General features: G+C 52.0%; 1 protein-coding gene across 1 annotated transcript in view; it reads right to left on the minus strand.

The window, feature by feature from the left end:
- The window catches only part of Ubx (ultrabithorax), a 276625-nt gene that overhangs the window by 98535 nt on the left and 155317 nt on the right, over positions 1–22773 (minus strand). The gene's annotated exons all lie outside the window — the stretch shown is intronic.

Raw genomic sequence — 22773 nt, forward strand, 5'->3', positions numbered from 1 at the left:
TCGCGAGCTATCCTCTGAATCGATGGAAATCCACGGACGGATCTGCGAACGATACACGGCCGACGACGTTCCACTCTCGCGACCTAGAAAATCCCTTTAGCTGGAACACGCGGCGAGGGACTTTCGTCATCCATTCTGATTTATGCCGGCTGGATTCTCATGATCCCCGTGTCCCGATTGGCTATGGAACTTGCACGATAGGCCAATGTGTCCGCAGATTAGCGCGGCGATCCTACGCGCGCCGTCACGAGTACACCTATACAACGGCGTCGCGTGTCGCGTCCCGGATGTTCCACGACCGCGTTCGAAAACCGATCTCAAGCGCCATGCACGCGTTTTTAACCAACGAATTAATTCAACGACTACCTCGATCCGTGTTAAAAAAAAAAAAGGGGTTGGTGTCGTCTCGAGGATCGAAAATCGAGGGACAAGGATGCGCTCGAGGCTAAAAATAAATTAACGAACCGGTGCACTCGTTTACTCGCGCCCGTTGAATACAAACGTCCGTCCTTATCGAATTAGACACAGCCCCGCGCGTGTAACTACGAATAACGCGAGCACGCGTTACGCACGTTTAATTGCCTCGGTCCGTACGTGTGGCGCACGCTGGAATTCAGCCTCTTCGGGCCGCGGCTACGTCCTGGCCGCGTTGTTATCGCGTAACGGGGACAACGATAATCAAGATGCAGGAAACGGTGTCCTGCTCGCAGCCTGACCCTCTTTCGACCGGTCGCTATCGAAACGACGAACCCTGGCGCCGTCTCTCTCGCTCGCGGGTCTTTATTATCGCGTCGCGGTCAATGTCGCGAGGCGTTGCAAAAGGAAAATTAGCCAGGCGATACCCCACAAGGGTTGGTGGCGAGCCGAACGGACGTTAAATTCCTGCTGAAGGCACGCGAAACTCTGGCGTAAGAGCTGGAATGAATAATTATACCAGCCGCGGACAGACGACACGGTATTACGGACTGCGGAGCGTAAAAATCTGGCGCGTCTCAAAACGCAGGCATGCGCCTACAATTGAATTAAGCGAATGATAATTCATTCCGGTGGCGGAGCCGCGGTCCCCGTCCGCTGGTCCCCGAGATGATCGCGTGCCTGTTTCTCTGGCTCGCGCGTAACGGTCAGCATTCCATTAATCTTTCCGCGTATTCCTCGATCCGCTGACGCGTCCTGCGTTACCGCCTCGCCGTTTCGTTCCAATACACGGAGAGATACGCCGCGCAGCGTATATATCCTTGGTACCCAATTAGGCTCCGAACATTGTATAACACGTATCGCGTTCTGCACGTGAGGGGGGCTTCGATTTCGCGCATACCTACATAGGTCAAGAGGAGGATCCTTTTTGGTACACGGCCAGGAAAAAAAGATTTCGCAAGCGGAACTCACCGGCGGAGAGTAGCCGGGAGAGTAGAAAGGTGGGTATATAGGGAGCAGGTTCTCACGCGAGGCGAAAGAGACAAACGGAGAGGGGAAGATGGCGGCCGCCAAAGTCGCGAACCGGTTGGTCTGTCTCTCTAGATTCTCCTAAGCTCGCGCGGCGTTCCACTACCCGCGAGCCTAACTTCGATCGGATGGTTACGGTACAGGGTTTCGCTGACCGCGCTCTCCCGGCATCCTATAATTTTCCACTTAAACGTTACGGCCCTAGCGACGACCACGAGGAAACCGGCGAAGCAGTTGCCAGCTCGTCGTCTGATTCCTCAAACAACGTCCTCGACCAACGTTTTCGAGCAGATTCTATCGACGCGGTCCGCATTGGACAGAGAATTCCTCTCCTCTCGTCCGAGAAGCAGAGTTTAACGCGGTTTCGCGAGGCGGATGCCACGAAGACGACGCACCGCACCTGATGCTACGCCCGTTTAGATTTTGCCGGAATCTCGGCTGATTCTGGCTGGCACGCACACTTCCAGTAGGCTTCTTAATCCCAGGAATATCCGAGCACCGTCGGCTCTGGCCAAAGCCCGTCGGCGCAAAAGCTTGGAACGTTACAAGAACGAAAATGCACGGGATATAAGCACCGGACGACGCGACCACGCGGTGATAAAAGAGGGACCGACCGAGGGAGAGAAAGAGAGAAAAAGAGAAAGAAAGAGAGAGAGAGAGAGAGATCAGTCTGTAAGCTCTCCGGATACTTACAGCGTTGCAGTAGTGGTCCCATTGTGCCGCAACGACGCAAGTCCCCTCTCCGCTTTCTAGCAAAGGGGTCTCGACGAGCTGACACACTGCTCACACGTACACAGAGACGGCGAGCAGCGCCATCAGGAAACACCACCACGCCGTGGGCCAACGGCGACACCGCGGACGGACGAACGAACGAGCCGGAAGAGAGACGTTCTCCGTTTCTCCGGTTGGTACCGCGCGCGAAAAACCGAACGGGTACGAACGAAACGCATGGGCGCTAGACAAACGCCGGAGACCGTCTATGGTGATCGTGGCAGAGCCGAGGCCGAGAGCCTTGTAGAGCGGCCATAATGCACTGCTGCGGCACAGAAAGGAATAGGTCAGCACGAGGCTTCAACCGGTGACCACTCCCCCTTGGTACCCCTCGCTCATCCACCATGTGATCACGCTCACTTTACACCTACACCACCCTGCACTCCCTGCCTATCCCCACTCCAATTCCCTTCGTTCACCTGCACCGCAGCCAGGCCCTTTTTTCGTCTATCGCGTAACACGCGACTACTTATCGGCCTCGGTTTCCTTCAACCGGGGATATCTTCGCTCCGTTCGAGAAGGTGTGTCGCACGGACCACGGAGATACGAATGCCAGGGACGTCGGAATAAAATAACAATTTCATCCTGGAACGTTCTCCTTCCGACGACCTGTCGTTACGCGCGTACGTAGCTGTTTGTTTGGAACGCGAGACTGTTAAACAATCTTCGATCGAGAAAACGGTCGACGGTCGTCGAAGTTGCTCGGAGTGAACGCGAGCCTGGTACGCTAATAGCTGTTTATCACGAAGCTAGGTTTATGAATGGAGGTATTGTCTCGCGCGAGAACGAGCTGATACGACAACAAGGGCGAACCAAAGAAATGCTCTATTTACAAGTTGAATCGCGCTCGGTGCAAAGGTGTACGTGTATTTATTAACTGTCGTTCAGTTTCGAGAAGAGATCGACGCGGTAACAACGTACCACGCCGTCGTTCCCGTCCGCGCGACATTAAATTCCCCCGCGTCGTCCCTAACGCTGGAGCAAAGTGCACTGCGAAGAGTACACTGGTCAGCAACGCATTCAAATAGAAAGGTGGATAAAAACGTCGGTACGGGTAGGCGCAACGACGTGTCGTATCGCACTTTGCAGTCTTTCAGCTTGCGACATACGCGAGCGCATTTCAGAAATGCAAAAAAATACGTGCGCTGGGTACGAGCGGCCGCGCGCTGACGTTACACGCGATTAAGAAGCGAGCTACACATTCGATTTTCAATCGGATCCCAAGGTCCCGATAACGAACGCCGCGCTGGACGCTTGTAAACGTAACGAAAAATGAACGAAACGGAGTAGGAGAAAAAAAAAAATAGAAAATAGAGCTAGCCGAATCCCGACGAGCTCCACGGCGAAAGAAATAGAGCGATCACTCGATTGTCCGCGGAGGCCGCGACGATAACAGAGCTGTCGCTCGCCACGGTATCAATGGCGGCAGCGCGACGCTTACAAAACGACATTCCTACACGAGCCCAGGCAATGCCGCCGGGACGTGAACCGATAAAATCTCGAGAATTTACGGTAAATCGTACTTAACAACGGGAACGGCTCATAAGACGAGGTACAGCTGGCCTCCGCGGTGCCGTTACGCGTTTTGATTCAACGCGTTTCGCCAGCCACGTTCCGAAAAGGAAACGGATTACCCCTGTCCACCCTTCGACGCTCGTATAGAAATAACTAACGAAGCCAGCGTCGAGCGGAGTATCGCTTCGCGATCATTTTGTCGCGTAAATTGAAAATAAACGGGACGCCTTTGAGCCGAAGGACAGAGACGAGGCTCGAAGGGTGAGGAGTCGCATCGAAGCGGCCGCGAACGGATGCCTCGACGCTGCGTACTCGACGACGCCGTCGACCGGGGACGATTGAAATTGTTGGAAGCGGGCATTGTTAGACGACTAGACACGGGGGCAAGACACCGAGGGGGGAACCAGACGGCGCGACTCGGTGGAAACGTTTAATTAATTTCGAAGACAATCGCCCGCTCCTCAAAAGTCGGACAACTTAACTCCGCCGCGGCAACAGCTGTGTGTCGTAAGCATATGCGTGCGGCGAAAGAACAACGAGCAGAAGGAAGAGCATCAGAACCAGTTTCATCTCTTAAACGCTTAATTAAGGTGACTCTCTCTCCCTCCCTTTCTCCTTCTTTTTCTTCCTCGAACGAGAAGGAAGAGGAGACTAAGGAGGAGGAGGAGGAGGAGGAGGAGGAGGAGGAGGAGGAGAAGAAGAAGAAGAAGAAGAAGAAGAAGAAGAAGACGAAGAAGAAGGAGAAGAAGAAGAGGAGTGAAACGGGGATACGTAAATCCGAGTGACGGCGACCGAACGGAGAAGATTCTCTTCGCTCTGGGAGGGAAGGAAGGATATCGATATGCACGTGCACACGTACACGTAAGTAAATAGGTATATATTCATTCGGGAGCGTAGGTACAGAGCCGCCACGTCTTCTACCTGGCGCAGTCCGCACATTTCGATTCATCGTTAACGGCTCTATCTCGTGCGTGGTCCTCGAACCAGTTCCCTCGTTTTATCACGGTCCCACCGCGCGATTCTACGTAACCGGGTAGCGGAGTAATTATTGTAAGGGGCTATACTCGGTGCACGCACCGAGCGGACGAGAGAATTACTCACTCGCAACAATAACGAGGCACCGGTGGGTACATGATTTAAACGAAACATTTCTAAGCGTCTCCGCTTGTGCGCCCCGTTGATTGCTCTCGCCCGTGCGTTTAGCCGTTGAATTAAAGATGTCGATCGATGCGATAAGAATGCTGAACGGGCGTCTTCGGTTTTTGCCATTAACCCTTTAAAGCGCGGCGGTGCCGCCGTGAAATCGTCACTTCGGTTTACCGAAAATGGCGGTATCCCGCGACGATACCGTCGCTGCTGCGTCGCCACGCAATCTCAAAAGCAATTCCAAACACCGAACAACTTCTTTCGCCGCTGCCCCGGAGACGTAACCGGAATATCCGATCCAAGTTTCAATTTTCGTAAAGTCCACCGAGCAATAAGAAGCAAATTTTTCAGACCCTCCGCGGCCATAAAATGTAATCTACGGAATGGGAATACCATAATTAGAACCAGGTTAAGCGAATGCTAACCGCTATCCGCCTTATCGGTGGCTCCCTCATCGGATAAGCTGTTCCAGGGGATTCCCATAAACAGTAACACCTGCCAAGCACATAGGAAACGTTCCAGTGTACGCGCAGTACATGCAACCGCGGGCTCGAAGGCGTAAACACTGCTTTATTTCTTATAGGCTCATTCCGTCACTTCTTCGCGACCGTTTCTTTACCCTTTTTCTTTTTTCTTATCCACACGGTCCGCATAATTTATCCGCTCCTAATGGAGAAAAATGTTCTCCGGGTCGGAGCCGACCGGTAACCGGGACCGCATGTACGTAAGATCGTGCAGTTTAACGATCATTATCGTCTTTTATGACTCAATGAATGTCGAATGCGGAGTGGCCTCTCGAAACCGACCATTAACCGTTTGTTTCTGAAACGTTCAACGAGAGGCGTTGCGCGTCCGCAGGAGGGGTCGAACAACCCCCAATTTTTGTTGTCCACGTTGTCGAACGAACCACTGCTTTCCTCGCAAATATATCCATCACCGTTTTCTCGTAATTTTCTACTCCGAGAGGTGGCGAAGAGTATTTTAAACTATATTATATTTTTTATCACCAACTGCGATCGTATCCCGTCCATTGTGTGTTAATGATACGTTTCATTTACCGAATACGTAATAAGGACGTGGAAGGAATAAAATAAAATAGAATGAAGTTCGAAACGATTTCGAGCATTCAGAAGCGAGAAACGATCGAGTGAATATTGCAGAAAATTTACCAAAGCCCGGTCGGATTGCCGTTTTAACAATTCCATCCGACTGCTATGCGATTCATAACTCGTTCGCCGGAAACGCGAGTCTACGCGCGGTAATAATTAACAAGATCGTCCAATCAAATCGCAAACGCGGCGTAAAAAAACGAGCGGAGGCGGGGTGGAGGGAAAAAAAGGAAAAAAGGAAAAAACCGGGCGGCAGGAACGTTTTTCCATGAGTTTTTGCAGCTCGAAAACGTCAACACCGTTCGCGGTGGAACCGTTAGACGTGGCAGCGGAGATGTTTATCGCGCGTCGTTTCGCAAACCACGACGTCGCGATCCGAACGAACCCGCGAATAATTATTCGAGTGAATCGAGGCGCACAGGTGTTTCAGGCCTCTCATGTTAATCAGACGTCGCGCGGGTACGCGTGTATGCAAACCGCATTTCCACGGTGGCTAGCGCGCGCGCGCCACGCTGGCCACCGTTCGACCGCGCGAGGAGGAAAAATTTCCTAACGCGTCGGCCACGCACTTCTTTTCCATTCCAGAGGCCTAGCCTGCGCCCGATGCGTGGACGCTATCAATGGAACAATTATAATTAGAGGCAGCGTTCCGTTCCGCGATTCTCCTCGACTTTTAAAGCCCGGCGAGCATTCCCTCTCTAATCGGCGACGATCTGCTCGCGGTTGCACCTTCAACGCCCGCTAACGAACCGCTAATTATTAATGTCCAACAAATTGTTTTGTCTACATCTGGGCAATTTATCGCGTTTATTCGGTAGAAGTTTTAATTGTCCGCATTTAATCGCGCGACGATCGTATCGCGAGCTGCGCCCCGTTGTTTTTGTTTTGACACGTCGAATTTTAAACAGCCACGAGGAAGGGATTTCCGTTTCTTTCGTTTAATTCACCGGGAAGATTAATTAATTCTAGTAACGGGACACTCGAGGTTGTTAATCGGTCGCGGTCTGTTTGCCGCGATATCAATTCGTAGGTACGGATGGTAATGATATTCTTATTGGGGAAGGAGACAGATGGTGGAATTGCCCAAGATCTTGCCGCAACCGAAGGCTTCGCGGAGCGTTCTACATTTTCGTATCTTTTTTCCTCGATCTATCTCGGACTGCGCGTTGGCTACGCGAAACGAAACTCAAGTTTTCCACCAACTGGAAAGCTCGAGAGAGGGGGTTGGCTATTAAGAATCTTCGTGTAGCTAAGAATCGTCGTCGCCGACACCTTCGAGTATACTCCGCGGTGTACGATGCAATCTCTGTGTGCCATCGCGACAACCCGGCTCAAACTAGGCACCGTGTAGCCCCGATGTCCGGTGCCTCGTACGCTGGTGTTCCACTCTCTCGTCTCGCCTCATCCCCAACCCTCGTTCGCCCTTTTGGTTTTCGCTCGGTTTTAAAGGTAGTGACATCATCAGCCACCTATGTCCACCTCGCACCCATCCGGCAGTCCGGGCACGTACACTTTCGTACAAAAGGGGCATTAAAACAAAAATATTGTCCGTCTGGAAGTTGAACTTATAAATCAACGACGCCCAACAAACGGAATCGCCGGTTCTTCGTTGTTGCCCGTCCATTATCGTTCCGGCTGTTCTTCTGGCCGTCTCTCCTCGCCTCGGATCGGCCACGGACAGACTTTTCATATCCTCGGCCCTCCCTCTCCGCCGTTTAACGTTGAATTTATAAATAATGGCTAACGAACGATCGGGCAGCGATCGTTGTCATAATTCAACTTACAAATGAGAGGGGGGTTTCTTCGTGTGTCTTATCCGTTCGGAGTCGAATTCATTAATCGATCACGGGGCCTCGCGAGATACCCCGCGCCAGCACACACGTCCCCCTTCTTTCTCTCTTTCTCTCTCGTTTTCGCGTACCCTCGTCCGCGGTCTCCCGTCTTTTGCCTCCCTCCGCGCGACCGCTGTTCTTTCCGTCTCTCGTTTTGCTCCCGCTGTCGCCGTCGTATTCTTTCCGACCGCGACGGCTCCGTAAATCATCGACGCGAGACGTACTTAATCGTTTTAGCGTAAATGTCGTCCGTTTCGATGGGCCGACGTAATTTACGATTTACGACGCTCCCCGTCCGTGTATTTTAAGCTTTTCCAGCTAATCCTCCAGAGTAAACCAACCGCGACCGAATCGTGAAATTCCAAATAAAGATTCCCTCGTTGGTCTTCGCTTTCTGACGAGACAGGCGGATGGCGAGCATCGCTAGCTGGAATTCGTACAATCAAAATCGTGACCGCGGCGGGAGAACCGAGTTGCCCTGGGAACGGACGAGCACCGCGCCGAGGGAAACGCCGCGCTTCTGGAAACGATGGAGCAGTGACCTTCGACCGCGAAAAGGTCGAAGCGTTTTACCGTTACGGGGAGAGGTCTTCTCGCAGGCCTTCGACTAGTTTTAGCCATTTCAAATTCTTCCTTCTTCTTCTTCTTCTTCTTCTTTTTTCTGCGACCGCTCGAATTTATGGGAACGACCGTGGCTACGGTCGTCTCTCTGAGCGTTAACCTTCCGACCAGGTAGGCGACGAGGTGTGTACAGGTGACGCAATTGCGCTTGACCTTGCTCCGAAAACATTTTCACACCCTCGATTCTCTACCCCCGCTGCGCGCGGTACCCTTGCGGGCCGCGTCCCACCCCGAGCGCGGGCACACCAGGCCACAAAGGAATCCATTGTACTTTCAAACGAACCGATTTAAATATTTTTTCCCTCTACGCTTCGCTATGGTTAAGGTCACTCTCTCGTAGGCGACGCGAGAACTTTTCGGTTGATCCGTGAAGAACGCGCCCCGATGCAATTGGTTCGTGGTGGAACGGGGAACACCGCGCGGGAATGTTTACCCATAAAAAATCGACCGGCGAACCGTTTCGCCCGTAGGATTCGCCACCGTCCGCCGGCCGCGTTTTTGCGAACTCGACCGGTTCATTCGGATTTATGTCTTCTAATTCGAGATTTATTCCCGTGAATGTTGCATGACCCAGTGAAATCGCGGAACATTCGCGATCGAGGGCCCCGCTGGTTCAGTCGAGGCGACAAGGAACGTGGACGCGATAAGCTGATTATGAAGAAACAACGTTCGATTAATAGAGTCGATGCCTCGATCAAGAGCATCGTCTTGATTACGAGGCGCACGCGTGCGCCTCGTGCTCGATCGAGTAGAGTTTGGCGCGAAAGTCGAAAGAGAAAATCCTCGTGAAACCCTCGGGACCGGAAGGAATAATTTAGGCGTAATTGCGGCGATTCAACGAGAATCTCGCGGCGCGAACGGAAGAGGTGGCTGTCCAATATATCAACGATTTCGGGCGAGCGGATCCGAGGAGCCGATCGAACGAATTAATTTGCGGCGGGGAGGATCGGCAACAATTTGCTCGTAATCGGGGGAAAAATATAACGGTAGGGATACCGGTCCGGTCGAGGAGTTGAAAACTGCTTCGAAAATTAATAGTCGGCCATTAATTCAAAATACCTACTCCACGCGTGATACATTCGCTGTTTAACAACCCGATCATTAATTTACTTACTTTATGCAACGAGCTGGCGAGTACGACGGGCATATTTCTTACGCGAAATTATATCAACCGGTAAAGAGACTGGAAACAGCTTGTCACCGAACTATTCCGCGTTGCACACGCTCGTCCGGGGCGCCCGCCGGCAAAATATATTCAAAAGTGTGGTTACCAGTCGTGATAAATTCGCGATATCGTTAGACGTCGGCAGGAGACCCGGTTCCCGCTTCTGTGCAGCAGTTCCGTGGCTCTCACGGGCTGACTTACAACGCGTTTCGGGCGTTACGAGCCTCGTGAACCGCGCGTGGAACGATCCGACGGCAGCCATAACGACCGGCAGAGCCAGTTCCCGCGTCCCGGAAGATTCTCCGGTGGAATAGCACGAAAAAAACCGCCCAACCGACAATGTTTCCACGCGAATTATTCGCCCTGCGTGGGACCCAGCGAACGTTTATGGTCTCGAATGAACACTTTGGAGATTTCAATGATTTTCCAGCTGAATTTTAAACGCGACAAAACTGCACCGTCTTGCAGACGTTTGTGGTACCTACCGGAGACTTTAATGACTCCCGAGCAGAAGTTTATGGAATGAAATTGCGCTCCGTGCGTAAATCTCTACGGTATGAAACGGCAATTTTGAAGACGCGAAGCATTAGCAGTGCGACGTGGAAATTTCAGGGATTTCAATGTTTTCTAATGTAAAACTTTCTTGTTGGAAAATTATACAGCGTTTTGTTTTACTTGAAAGAAGCTTATTATCGTACTAACACGGCTCAATCGCGTATGATTTATAAGGCAGCCGAGTTCTAGGGCGCAAAATTCAAATTAAGAGTCTCGGTCGACCGGATCATTACTTGGGCCGATAATTAAGAGCACGTGCAAGTAGCGCCGTTCGGTGTGCACAGGCGTGATATAGCGTATCCGCGTTTGAATTATTGAATTCAATAGAGAAATACGCGAGTTCTCCGCGCTCAACTGGAAGATTGGACGAATTTATGCGAGCAATGCGCTCGACCGCCACCTCCTCCCACCCCGGCCATTTAAAAATACTATCTAGCCGGCCATTTATCAGGCTTAACTGTGTCTTGAAACCGTTACTTTTTATTGAATAACGTATAACACCTGCGAAAACACTTAATTCACGTTCAGCGATATACACTCCCAGACAAAACGATAGCACACGCCTGCTATCTTTAATTTCTCTTGCTATAATTATCGTAGCGCAGAAACTCTGCCCACTATTAGAATCATCTATAATTACGTTACTTTCACATTTTTCTATTTATAACTTACGTAATACGAAATCTACCTTTACATCGCCCGAAGCGTGTTTACCGTTTCGTCCGCGTCCATCGCTGCGTTTGCGTTTCTAAGAAGAGACGTCGATCGAAAATCTGTTTACACGTTCGCAGAAAGGTAGTCTTCGCGCTGCCATAATTATAGCAAGAGGAATTAAAGATAGCGTGCGCGTGCTATCATTTTATCTGGTAGTGTGTATCGCGGTTGGCCGCGGTATTAAATTCACGGAAATTTAGGAAGATAGGGCCGCCAGCGGGGAGCAAAAAGGCTGCCGCTCCGCATACCCGGGATGATTGCAGTTAAAAAGTCTGAAACGTTGCAGATTCGTATTGAATCAACGGCGATGCTTTTTGTGAACCGGGGAGAAGTTCGCGTAGGCGAATTGAACGTTCGCGAACGGTCATAATTCATAATCGGGCCGCGATATGGAAACAATGGTAATTCCAACTTGGAATTAACTCTTTTACATTTATAAAACGCCCGCGTATTGTTGGAAATATCACGGGAGAAATACGATATGGATTCGCGAAAAATTTATACTATCTTTCTTTATTGTTATATTATATAATAAATAAGATTGTTGCAGCTCTGTAGCTTTCCGAATGATTTACCCCGATATTTCACAGAGCATCGTGATCGGCTTCGCTCGAGCTCGTATGACACGAACGATAAGATTCTTACGTGACAAACGGACTAGAAAAACTATCCGCAAGATAAATCGCATGCGAATCGAAAAATGCACAATCGCAATTTATCTACGGCTTCCGGTCGCACCATTCTTGGGAGCAACCTTCGCACTTTCCAAGCCACTAAATCGTCGCTCGCCGTGGTAACCGAGCCTCCGGATCGCGAGGTACTACACCTCCGAGATACTTTTGGCGTACAATCTCTCAGGCAAAGTTGATCCAGGAGGTCGCGGTGCCCTTCATCATCCGTAGTTGGGTTTGTTAAGTTTTAGGCATCACTTATCTCGTGGCCTCGGGCGCTAGGCTGGCCGCGACCACCGCTAGGCCGGAAAAGAAAAGGGAATAACCGGAGGAAGGACCAGCACGTGCGTGTGCGCGAGTCACAGGCAAACACAGGGGTGTGGGACGGACGATCTTGAACGTAAAATGGAAGTAGAAGCGCGAAGTCGAGGGGGTAGAAGCGTGGCTATATAGGGGTTTGTTCGGTTCGCTGGCTTGTAGGTAAGGTGTTGCAGAAGAGTCGGGACAGGGGATGGCGGGCCAAGGTAGGCGTGGGGACGGGGGAGGGCAAGAGGCATCGGGTGACGTCGCGACGCCCCGGGCACTCGGAGCAAGTTCTCGAAAGTGTCGGCTAAACTGATATGAGAAATGGTCGCTTCGTGCTGCCCGTGGGGGATGAAGGAGCCCGGATCCAACCTATATACGTTACACAGTTGGGAAACGTTCAGCCACCTCGTGTGCGTTTCCAACCCCCTTGCGCCCCGATATATACGATATTCCGCGGCAATACAGGCCGACCGACCGTGTTACCATCTTACGCCTCCGCGAACCCGTGGATTTATTGCCAGATTTACCATACGATACCGTTCGAGATCCCTGGAACGGAAAGAAGCACGACAATGCTCGGAAGCGGGGTGTAGGGACGTTGTATCGTATAATTACGGAACTTATTGAACGCGGACGGAACGGTCGGCTGGTCTAACCGATTGTCCTAGATGGTAACGACGCGCTTCGTAGAAAGATGGGAAGAATTGTACCGCTGGGACGTGGCACTTTCGAGGGGTGTAAAAAAAAAAAGTATCGCGTTGTCACTTTGACAAACTAATTATAGCCGTGCGTAGGGGGATGCCGCGTTGCAATCATCTCACGCGGGTTCCCGGCCGACCTGTATGTATTTTAACAGGGGTTGTGAATTAATTCGGAACTGTAGTTTAATCCAGTTCCAAGCGCTGTTCTAGTTACGCTGCCTCTGTGCGCTGAAACGCCGGCCCATAATTTTACTGCGAACAATCCCGGACTGCTGGACTTCAAAAACAGAAGAAACTCGAGGACTGCGCGACAACGGTACGAATATAGTATGTCGGCTAACATTTTTGCGTTTGAGGAAGAGGAATGAAAGAATACCCCGTGTTTCTAACCTTCTCGTTTTCCAAAAACGCGTTCCTGACGCAACGAAATCCAACGGGCAGACAATTTTATCTGAAGAGGATGCTGTCGATGTTCTATCGAAGAACGTCGTACGATGCTACGCTCTTGGTTATCGTTGATGGAAAAAACAATTGCGAGCAACAAGGGAGCGTTTCTCGTTTCACCCCCAAGAGACGCTGTTCGATGTCAGAGAAGGGGTTGTTCGAGGTGTTCAAGTCGTCGGAAGAGGAGGACGAAGAAGAAAGTCCGAAGGGGGAGGGGGCAAAGGAACGCTTATCACCGGCTGCAGCCGCACCGACCGTCGGATCCTTATTTATGGTCCCCGTCAGGCGTCGGTGCGGTACACACCACCTATTTTACCCCCGGGCCTCGCGATACCAAACTCACTTTATTTTCGGCCGGTTTCCCCCCTTTATACCCCGGGAAATCGAACTCGAACGTGATCGATTGGAATGGCAGAATAATGCGTCGAGCTATAAGAATCGTAGCCACGCTGTTATGCTATTTTCTTCGTTAGAAGTCGTAGAGATGGCGAGAAGCTCGGAGAGTACACGATACGTACCACAGCAAACATTGTTCAAGACGTAGGAAACCGTTCGTGAAGTAGGTAAGTTAGAAAGCGAAATTAAACGCCACGGGCCGTTAACTCAGTCGAGATTATATAGTAACAAGTATAGATTGGACTGCTATTTATCATTTGGCACGGGTCTAGTTGGTGGATCTTCGCGCAGAGGAAGAAGAGTGGCGGCGTTTTATCGCGGTACGTTATTACGCCTTGCCGTGATGCGTAACAACCGTAACCACGTCCAGTCAGTTATAGTTGTTCATTAACGCACGCCGTAAAACACCAGTTTGACAGAACGAGATACAAGGAAAATTGATGCACGCTCCGTCGGCCGAGATTAATTCCGTAATTGATATCTGTACGCGATACGCGCGAGCGTCCGCGAGCGAGGAAAAAGAAATACGCGTTGCGTTTATCGGCGATCGCGAGGGCTGTTTTCATGGCGTACGTTCACGCGAACCACGTGCACGTATTCATTCCGTCTCGCGACGAGCGTAACGATAGCTGGGAGCGGAGGAGCTCGCGTATCTGGCTCGATTTTAGGTTAGAACCATCGCGTTGAACGGAGCTGCTCCGTTCGCTCGAACGATCGTCGTTAAGACAGTTCGATCATCCGAGCATGTGCATCGTGGCACGTAGCTCGGATTTTGGCGGGAGTGATTTTTCCGCGATGTCATCTAGGCGAAACGAGACGGGTAGCTGCGAAACGTGTTCGACACGTCCACGCGCGATGCGATCGCGCTGGAACGCGCGATCGTCGGGACAGGGTCGGCACACACGATGTTCCGGTGGGAATAATGGGTGCGAACACACTTACCCTGTAGCGGCTGGCTGGGTGAACTCAGCGAAAGCAGAGGGCCGTTTGCGGAAGGGTAGTCCGCGCTCGTTTCTTGTCGGTCATGATAGCGGTTGTTCAGAGCTGGGTCGGGTGTCGTCGCATCCGGAAGTCTGATGTCTGCTGGCTGACTGGTCCGTAAGGTCGCCGCGTCGGTCGGCTGGCTCGGTGTTGGATTCGCGGGAGATCCCTTTTTCGGAGCAGATCGTTTCACGCGCGCTGAAACGATATCTCGCGCGAGACGATACGCGATTCCGGTTTTACGTTACCGACGCGGCGCGACGCGGCGCGTCGCGTGTGCGTGTCTTGTGTTCAAGGCGGGCGTGAATGAAAAAATGAGAGCAGACACGACGATCGAGGAGCCTGTCGGCGAGAGGGTTCGAACGAGAAATCGGTGGTCTGCGCTCCGATCGGATCGGATCGGAACAGAGCGGAACGGAACGGAACGGAACGGAACGGAACGGAAACGGAACGGATTAGAGCCTCGTGAGGCCGAAGGGCTCTGATCCACCTCCTCGCGTGTTTTGCGGAAGGCTCTCGCTTCGACGTCGGACGCTCGCTCGGGTGACGCTCTCTCGCGGGCCAAAGCAAACTTGTCGGATGGCAATACGTGAGTTAAATGTTCACCGCGGATGGTTTACGGCCCGATAGTCCCCACCTCGTACCGCCACGCGGCGCTGCCTTCGTTCTCTCTCTCTCTTCGCGCCTCTTCCTCGCTCCAACGGCCACCCGTACCCTTTCGCTCGCGTTCTCTCTCTCCCTCGCGCTCTCACGCGGTTCTCCCTTTCCTCCTCTGCCGACATTTTCTCCTTCGCTCTCTCTCTCGGTTTCACGGCCCCTCGAAACACTCCTCTCGCCCCTCCGCCCCGTCCCGGCTGTCCTGCGGCCGGTGCAAAGGCGGGGAATCCGGACCGAGGGAGCGAGAGAATCGGCAAAAGAGAGAAAACTGACTGTGAAAGGAGACCGACCGATCCTCGGGACCCACGGTCAAGAGAAAGACGAACTATCCACGCACACGTTGCCCGACCGCACACGGATGAGACGGGGATTTATATGCAAGGGCGTTGTTAATGGCGGGAGAGGGTACGGGCGTATAGGGTATAGGCCTTGTTGTCTCTTTCTCGATCCCTCCTTCTCTCTTCCTCCCTCCTTCAGCCTCGCGCTCTCTCTCTCTTTCCCAGTCTTCTCCAGCCTCGTTCCTCTTCCCGACCATCATCAGTCTCCTCCTCGTCGTTCTCGATCTATCCTTATTTACGAGAACCCGTTCACCGTCTTCCTCTCGCGAAGATAGTCGCGCTCGTTTCCTCCAACGACTCTACGTTCGACGTCTCTGTCTTCTCTCCCTTCCCCGAGGATTCGCGCGCGTACTCGCTCCGTTTCGCTCGGTCTCGTTCCCACTGCCGAGCTCGGAGCGCTCACGAGGATGGCCACGGTGACGTAACAGAGCACGTGACTCCTCGCGGGCCAATGGAGCGCGAGCGGTTTGAATCTCGCGGGCACCAGAGACCCCACCTAGTGGCCCACCTTCAGGCCTGGTTATCATCGCATGCACATGCAGGATTGAGCCATTACCTGGTGCTTGGCGTTATAGGTATAATTATATAGCGTCGCGATACACATCGAGTAATGGTGATTTGTGGCCGCTCCTCCGCACACATGCTCGATTCTCTGTGCAACCACGTGGTGGCCGCACCGTACTACCTTCTCTCTTCACCCCTCTCTGCCTCTATCGCGCTCTTCCTGCTACCGGAGTCGCCAGCCTGCCTCCGCGCGAATTATCGACGCGCAAAGAGTATGCGAATTTAATTACTCCCTTATCGCCTTCGGCTTTTCTGTTTTCACGCAGACCTTCGTTGCTGGACCTCGACTCGTTGCTCGCGCCGTGTTCCTTTTCTTTTATCCTCGCTCCTTTCCGTTTTCTTCCACTTTCTTTTTCTTCTCCTTCTACGCGGGATTCGTTTCAAAGTCTTTATAAAGCGCCAACTTCTTATGAATCTTTTTCTCCCACGTTACAAGGCCTACGTAACTCTCGTTTGGTACGTTGATTTATCCACACTGTCGCTAGTGTTTGCACACCGTTCCGTTAAACAGTGTAGCAATATTTACACACTTTCGACGAGGTAGGTGTGCAGTTGGCGATACGGTATCTCGTAAATATCCGAGCTCCGTTTTCGTCTTCGAGTGCAACCGTGGCCCGAGTCGAAGGCGTTCCTCAGAGCGGAAATCATCGACGGTGGCAATCTCATCGGAAATTCTTTTCATTAGGGGGGAAGCACGCGCGGCCGACACCGTCGAAAGTTCGTTCGGCCGGCTGGCAATAATTCAGAAAGTCAATTCGTATGTCGTCACATTAATTCGAATTTCGCTGGGAGAATGAACTCGCCGCGAAATTGTGTTTCACCGCGCGGACCAATTCCACTTCGGGCGAATTTAAATCGAGCCTCGACCGTACTCGCCGGCGGATTTAGAGAGGCGGAGAGGTGTATCGCGCAGCCCCGTTCCTCGAGCGGCAGCCAGCGTGCCGGTCGCGCGCCAGGGGCAACTCGAGGGAGAGCGTGCATCATCGGCGACGTTCGTCCGTCAAACCGTTCGTTCGCCGGACGAACTTTCGAGCGACCCCTCCGCCTCCAGCTTCGCCTCCGCCCGCGCCCCCGGTCTGGCAATGAACAATTTCGAAGAAGATACCGTTATTATGGCGCATGACGCAACGAATGGTATCGACAAGCCCCGATATATTGGACGATAAATAATGTTGCGACGTAAAATCAATGAATCGGTGCCCGGTTCTCCTTTCCGTTTCGCGTGTTTGTTTTGCCGGACAATATTAGCTCCGAAAAAGTCCGCAAAAAACACGCGAACACGCGAAATAAATATAAACGGGCGGGCGAGGAGGAACAAAAAAAAAAAAAGTTCGCCGCGAAGATATATTACGGAGCCTTTTATTAGTCCCTACCGAATTACACGAGACTATTGCTCTCCGCGTCACAATTTCTACGCTACGCACCTGCTGCCCCGTCGATCCGTCAAAGCTCGCGGCGCGTATCGATAAAATATCGAATCGGAAATTCTGATCGGCTTCTGTGTCTTGTAATTGCTACGAGAAATCTGTCGGTGAAAGAAATAATTACTCGTAAGCTACGAGTAACCAAAAAATTGAAAAAGAAGGAACAATAAAAAAAGAAGAAAGAGAAGAAAGACACGAGTGGTCGCGCGTGGTTACCGAAATGTTTCTGGCGGCTCAGATCGGATTAGGAGGTTCTGGGTAGTAGGCGTTCGTAGTTTGACGGAATGTTATTGCGGCCATAATCGCAGGCGCCAACAGGTGTGAGCTTGCACAAGCCTACACGTGAATGTATGTATACGTAAGCTGGTAGGAGTGTATCGGTGAGTCGGTATACCTATATTACTGCCATAGGGCAATAAAGACCCCATCCCTATAATCTGTGGCGGAAACAATAACTAAACAGCGGGCAAAGCCGGCCAACCGGTACTGACCCAGTACGAGTCGTTCATAATGCTAATGGCCGCACGGTTGTCAATATTTTGACAGGAAATTAAGATGTGTCGGTTTCACCTCGATGGCTAGTTGGTTTAACTATCTCCCTTGTTCCCGATTTCTCTCCTTAAAACCGAATGAAATACCCGCTGCACAGCTTGAAATTCCCCGCGTCATTTCCTCCTTCAATTTCGCAAATAAACTTCGCTTCACGAGAATATATCTCGCGTCTCTTCTAATCATCGGCGAAAATGATCGATACACGTCCTCGGACGTGTTTCAAAGTAGCGAAGTATCACGTAAGCCAGATCGGTGCGCTTGACATCGCGAGTGAAAGTCAATGTCGCACTTACGCGATTCCAACACGCGTCCCTCCTACTCGCGTAGATTTTCATTCGCCATCGATCGTTCCGTGCACGTCGAATCTTGATCGCTGGTTGCCATTGGAGTCACGACTCTCGTAGCTCGCACCGCTGGTGATTACAGCGCGTGTTATCGATGTACTTGCCGTGCGAGCTATAAATTGGTCGAACGTAAAATAAATTTCAGGCTAGAAAACAAAATCTCCGAGCGTCCAGCGGTCGTCGCGTTTGTTTCTCCGCGTTCCACCGTGCCGAGTGTCCAGGCGTCAAAAAATGGAGCTCCGGTCGGGAGTTTCTAATTTCAGGAGAAATACGCTACAGCCACGGCCACGGCTGGTTTACGAGAGGCCGCGGTGCAACGGTACGCTCTAAAATGCTCGCGGGTCCGTGCGCTCGCGCTCGCTCGCGGCTATAGATCGTGTACGCGGGTGTGTTATACACAGAGGAGAGGATACGACGTATCTCCCGCCTCGATCTACTTCCTTATCGCAGCGAAATTGTCCTGGCCGTCGTGGCAGGTCCCCAGCCTCTTCCTTCCCTCGAGAAACAGGGTAAGAGAAGGGACGGGGTGACGCGGGAGAAGAAACGGGTGGGAGAGACCGTACATTACTGCACGCGAAAAAAGACCATCTACAGGACGTTTAATTTCCGAAGCCCTTCCGCCAGCTCCATTCAAGGCGTCTGCGAATCCACGGCCAAGACATGAATCCCGTCATTCAGCTGCTTCTTACCCTTGGTACGCCCTCAGACATACGACTGCGGGGCACGACGGTGAAAAGCGTTGCCGTAATCTGCCTCCTCGATACCGTCCACCTTGATCCATTGAAAACCTCGACGAAACGAGCGTCCAGCGAGTCGAACAGCTCCTTCGACGAGATCTCCATACTTGGAGGAATTTTGGAGCATATTTCGAGAATGAATATTAATTACAGCAATAAAGTGGATATCTCGGAACCAGTGCGAACTCCAGATGTAATTTTCACCACGCAATCTCGTTGACTCCATGCGGATTCTGTTCCTTATTCGACGAACGTCACAGCTTTCACCGCGATCTCATTGACACTCAGTGAGCAACCACGGTTCCTGCATTCGCGGCACGTTGCGGATGATAGTTTTCCCAGTCGGAAGCACGACCGCGATGGTGTTGTGTACAGCGTCGTTGGACCACGTAAATCTTCGACTAATTCGGTAAACAGAGAACGTCTTGGACCGGGCCCTTGCCGGTCTGTCGCGTTAAACAGCCCGTAAAGAAAGCGCGACAACAATTATTCCCCTCGTGCCGTCGCTTGTACGCGTAATCAAGCTAATCCCGTGAATCAACGACGAAAGCCTGGGCACCCTCCAACTTACTGAGGGCCGCACTTGTCGAGGGTTGCTGCCTAAAGAAGTTGGACCAACCGCGTATAAACAGTGCGTTTCCTTTAATTGCATGAATTTAACAAAACAAACGCCAGGAATTTTTTATTCCGATGCGTTATTATTAATCGCTAACGCCGCGATAGCGGCGCAACGTTCAACTGCTGGATGCATATGATTCGTTTATTTATACTTCCCCCGGTTATTTATTATATTTGAAGTTGTTTATTTACATTTTCTTTTTTAAAGTAACGCGTATAAATTATTTACGTCGCGCGCGGCGCCATTTCGCGTTGCGTTTTTTTTTTTTTTCAATTCATTTCATCGCGAGGCGGCGCGCGGAAATTTTTGTTTCGCTTCCGGAAACGAAAAACCATCGAAGGAGAAAGAAACAAATCACTTCGCGGAGAAGAACAAGCGCAGACATTACGGCGCAAGGACAGAGGGGCGGGACGATAAAACGTTGACGTGCAGTTTAACGTATCCTTGGGGAAGGACAGGCTCGTATAAAACCGAACGCGGGATCGGGAGCATATTTATTTTCCGTGCCATTTAATAGCCGGCTTGCTGCGACAAGACAATCACACGAGTTTGGAAAATCGTCGGGCTAACTTAACGGCGCTATAAAACCCCGGCTTCTGGGGGCATACGCGTATCCCGTCGTCGCCCCCGCCTACCAGTCGCGAGCTCACCCTTCGCCGCGCGACGCTTCGGGACGGGACGACCCCGGAACACTTCTTCCGCCACGTATATCCTCATTTGGCCACCGGTGTTTTACAACTCGACTCTCGTTTCACTCGACCGCTAAATGTGATGGATACCTAGAAGTTGCACGAGCCCACAATTCATAAAGCTGAAGCACGCACCGAGGCTAAACATTGCGCGTTTTTCTCCTCTCCCTCCCCTCCTACCCCATTGCCTCGTATCTCGTTATTTGCTGAAATATATCGCGTTACGCAGTTACGCAACCTACGTACTGCAACGACGCTTCCGCGTTTGAGATATCGTCGCGCGCGGAATGTTCACGCTCCGATTAATTAAACCGCGGGAAAAATGCGGCGACTCGCGCCTCGGGAGGTACGCGCTTCGCCGCGTGCCCGACGAGTGGCCCTCTCGAACGAACCTTTCCAAAGCGGCGAACGAAACTATCGCGCGAGTGACACGAGCGGAAAGAGAATAAGATTTGTGGACGGCGAACGTTTTCGGAGCGCGCTCGGTCGTGCCACGGCCCGTATAATGAATTGCCCCTCTGATCTTTACCGCTTCGCGATTTAACGCGGATTAACATTTCGCTTGCGAACGACAAACTTTGACGACGCGACCCGAGTTCGCAGTAATCCTAGGCGCGCGCGAGCTGATTTATCGGCCCGGTAAATATAACCTCCCTTGGCCACTTCGTTGGAACTTCCGTCTTCGACGAATTTCGATGTTACACATCGAGATGAGAGGGGAAGAGTTCGCTTGTGAATCACCTCGCCGGAGGAAACGATTCTTGTTGGACGCCCCAGGGGACTCGGATATCGCATTCGACGTACGTCGTCCTAACTACAGAGGGGTGGCTGCCTTTAATACCGCACGCGGACAGCATTTTTGATACGGCTGTCTCGCTCTTCTTCCAGCGAGAGTTATAGAAACTCAACGGGCGGGTGAAGAACCGATCAAGTTTGACCCGTTTGGTAGCCGCGGTGTGTTAAACGACGAAGGATTTGCCGGTTGTTTACAACGGCCGTGCGAAGTTTACGCGGTCAAGATAAATCTCGCGGCAAGATGGCTGTGCGGGTGCACGAAACACCGTCCGGATCAGCAAGATCCCTAATGAATCTGGCCGAAGGACCCTACGGAGTTGTTGGTCCCACGCCACTTTTGAGAAGGGTGCGGACCGAACTTCGCGGCGGTTGCCGGTCTCGCGCGGTAGCTAAGACTTGGTTTCGAGTTTCCAACCAGCCGAGGATACCTCGCGAAGTATCGTTCCACCTTCCAGCAACTTACGACCGTTTGCAATTACCCACACTTATAACACGGCTACGAAAGCGGCACGAATCCCTCTCGCGGCAGTATTCGCAGTCCACCGCGCGTTCCATCGCGGCGCAAGTATTCGCCAAGTTACTGTTATTCTTGCAAAGCTCAAGTCGCGTAAATAACGTGGACAGCGGCTGGACAGGGCTGAGCGAAGTTTATGGGGACGGACTAACCCCTGGCCGTGGCTGGGAAAAACTGCCACGACTCGTCCGCCGCTTCCTCGGAAGCTACCATCAACGTTCGAAAATTCCGATAAGAGTGATAAAAAAATGATTCGTTAACTGGTAATCTAGTTCGCGTTGGTAGGTGACACGGGGATAGTTGACGAAACTTCCTGATCCTGGTGGAGCGATAAACGAGCGATAATAGCCGAGAGCGAAGCAACTTTTGCCGTACCGTGTAGTTATAGTTACATATTCCCGTTGACCGGGTCCATTTCGACCATGATGGCCGCGATACGGTCGCGTTACGGTTCACCGAGCGATTCGACGAGGAGACCCGTAGCCTCCGTGGTCCGGCCGTGGATGCAACCGCAACCAGACGTTAATACGCGCTCTGCGACTCGTAGCTGTTAATCCCACCGGGGAGCTGGTCACGGCTGCTTTACTTTTAAGTCGTGCTCGAGCGACCAGCGACTAGAGAGAAACTTTGAACGTCTCCACGAGAGACGGTTCCAAGATCTGGCGGTTTTTCGGGGAACCGCGGGTGCTCGATCAACGAAACCGTGTGCACCGTTGGCCACGCAGACGCCGGAAGCGTTAATTCGACCGTGGGCCGTCTGCCGGAAGAGATCGGCTCGGTTGGACGCGTGTGATCGAGAGACCGGTTCGCGGTTAGCAGAAAAAGAGGCCGCGGCAACGGTGCCGGTCGCGGCGACGCGAGTAATTTCGTTTGCACGGGTGCCGGTTCGAGCGACACCCGGGACGGAATAATAGCGCGGTGCGACCGATAGATCAATTCGAGTACGCCGAGTTAATGATTAGCTCGCTCGGTTCTTGGCAATTTATCGGCGAACACCGGTACACCGGTGCCGGGAGTGACTTCGATAGTTAATTCGCAGATAAGCACGCATTGAAAATGACGGATTGCCAGCGCGCACGGGCCCGGCGAAACCGGTGCTCGGGAGAATGTTTCGCGCGCATAAATAAAGGTGTCGCGGAGCCTAGCGACGCGAGGTCGGTGTCGTGGAAG

This window comes from Xylocopa sonorina, chromosome 7 (genome assembly GCF_050948175.1).
Source record: "Xylocopa sonorina isolate GNS202 chromosome 7, iyXylSono1_principal, whole genome shotgun sequence".
In the NCBI taxonomy this organism is placed as follows: domain Eukaryota; kingdom Metazoa; phylum Arthropoda; class Insecta; order Hymenoptera; family Apidae; genus Xylocopa; species Xylocopa sonorina.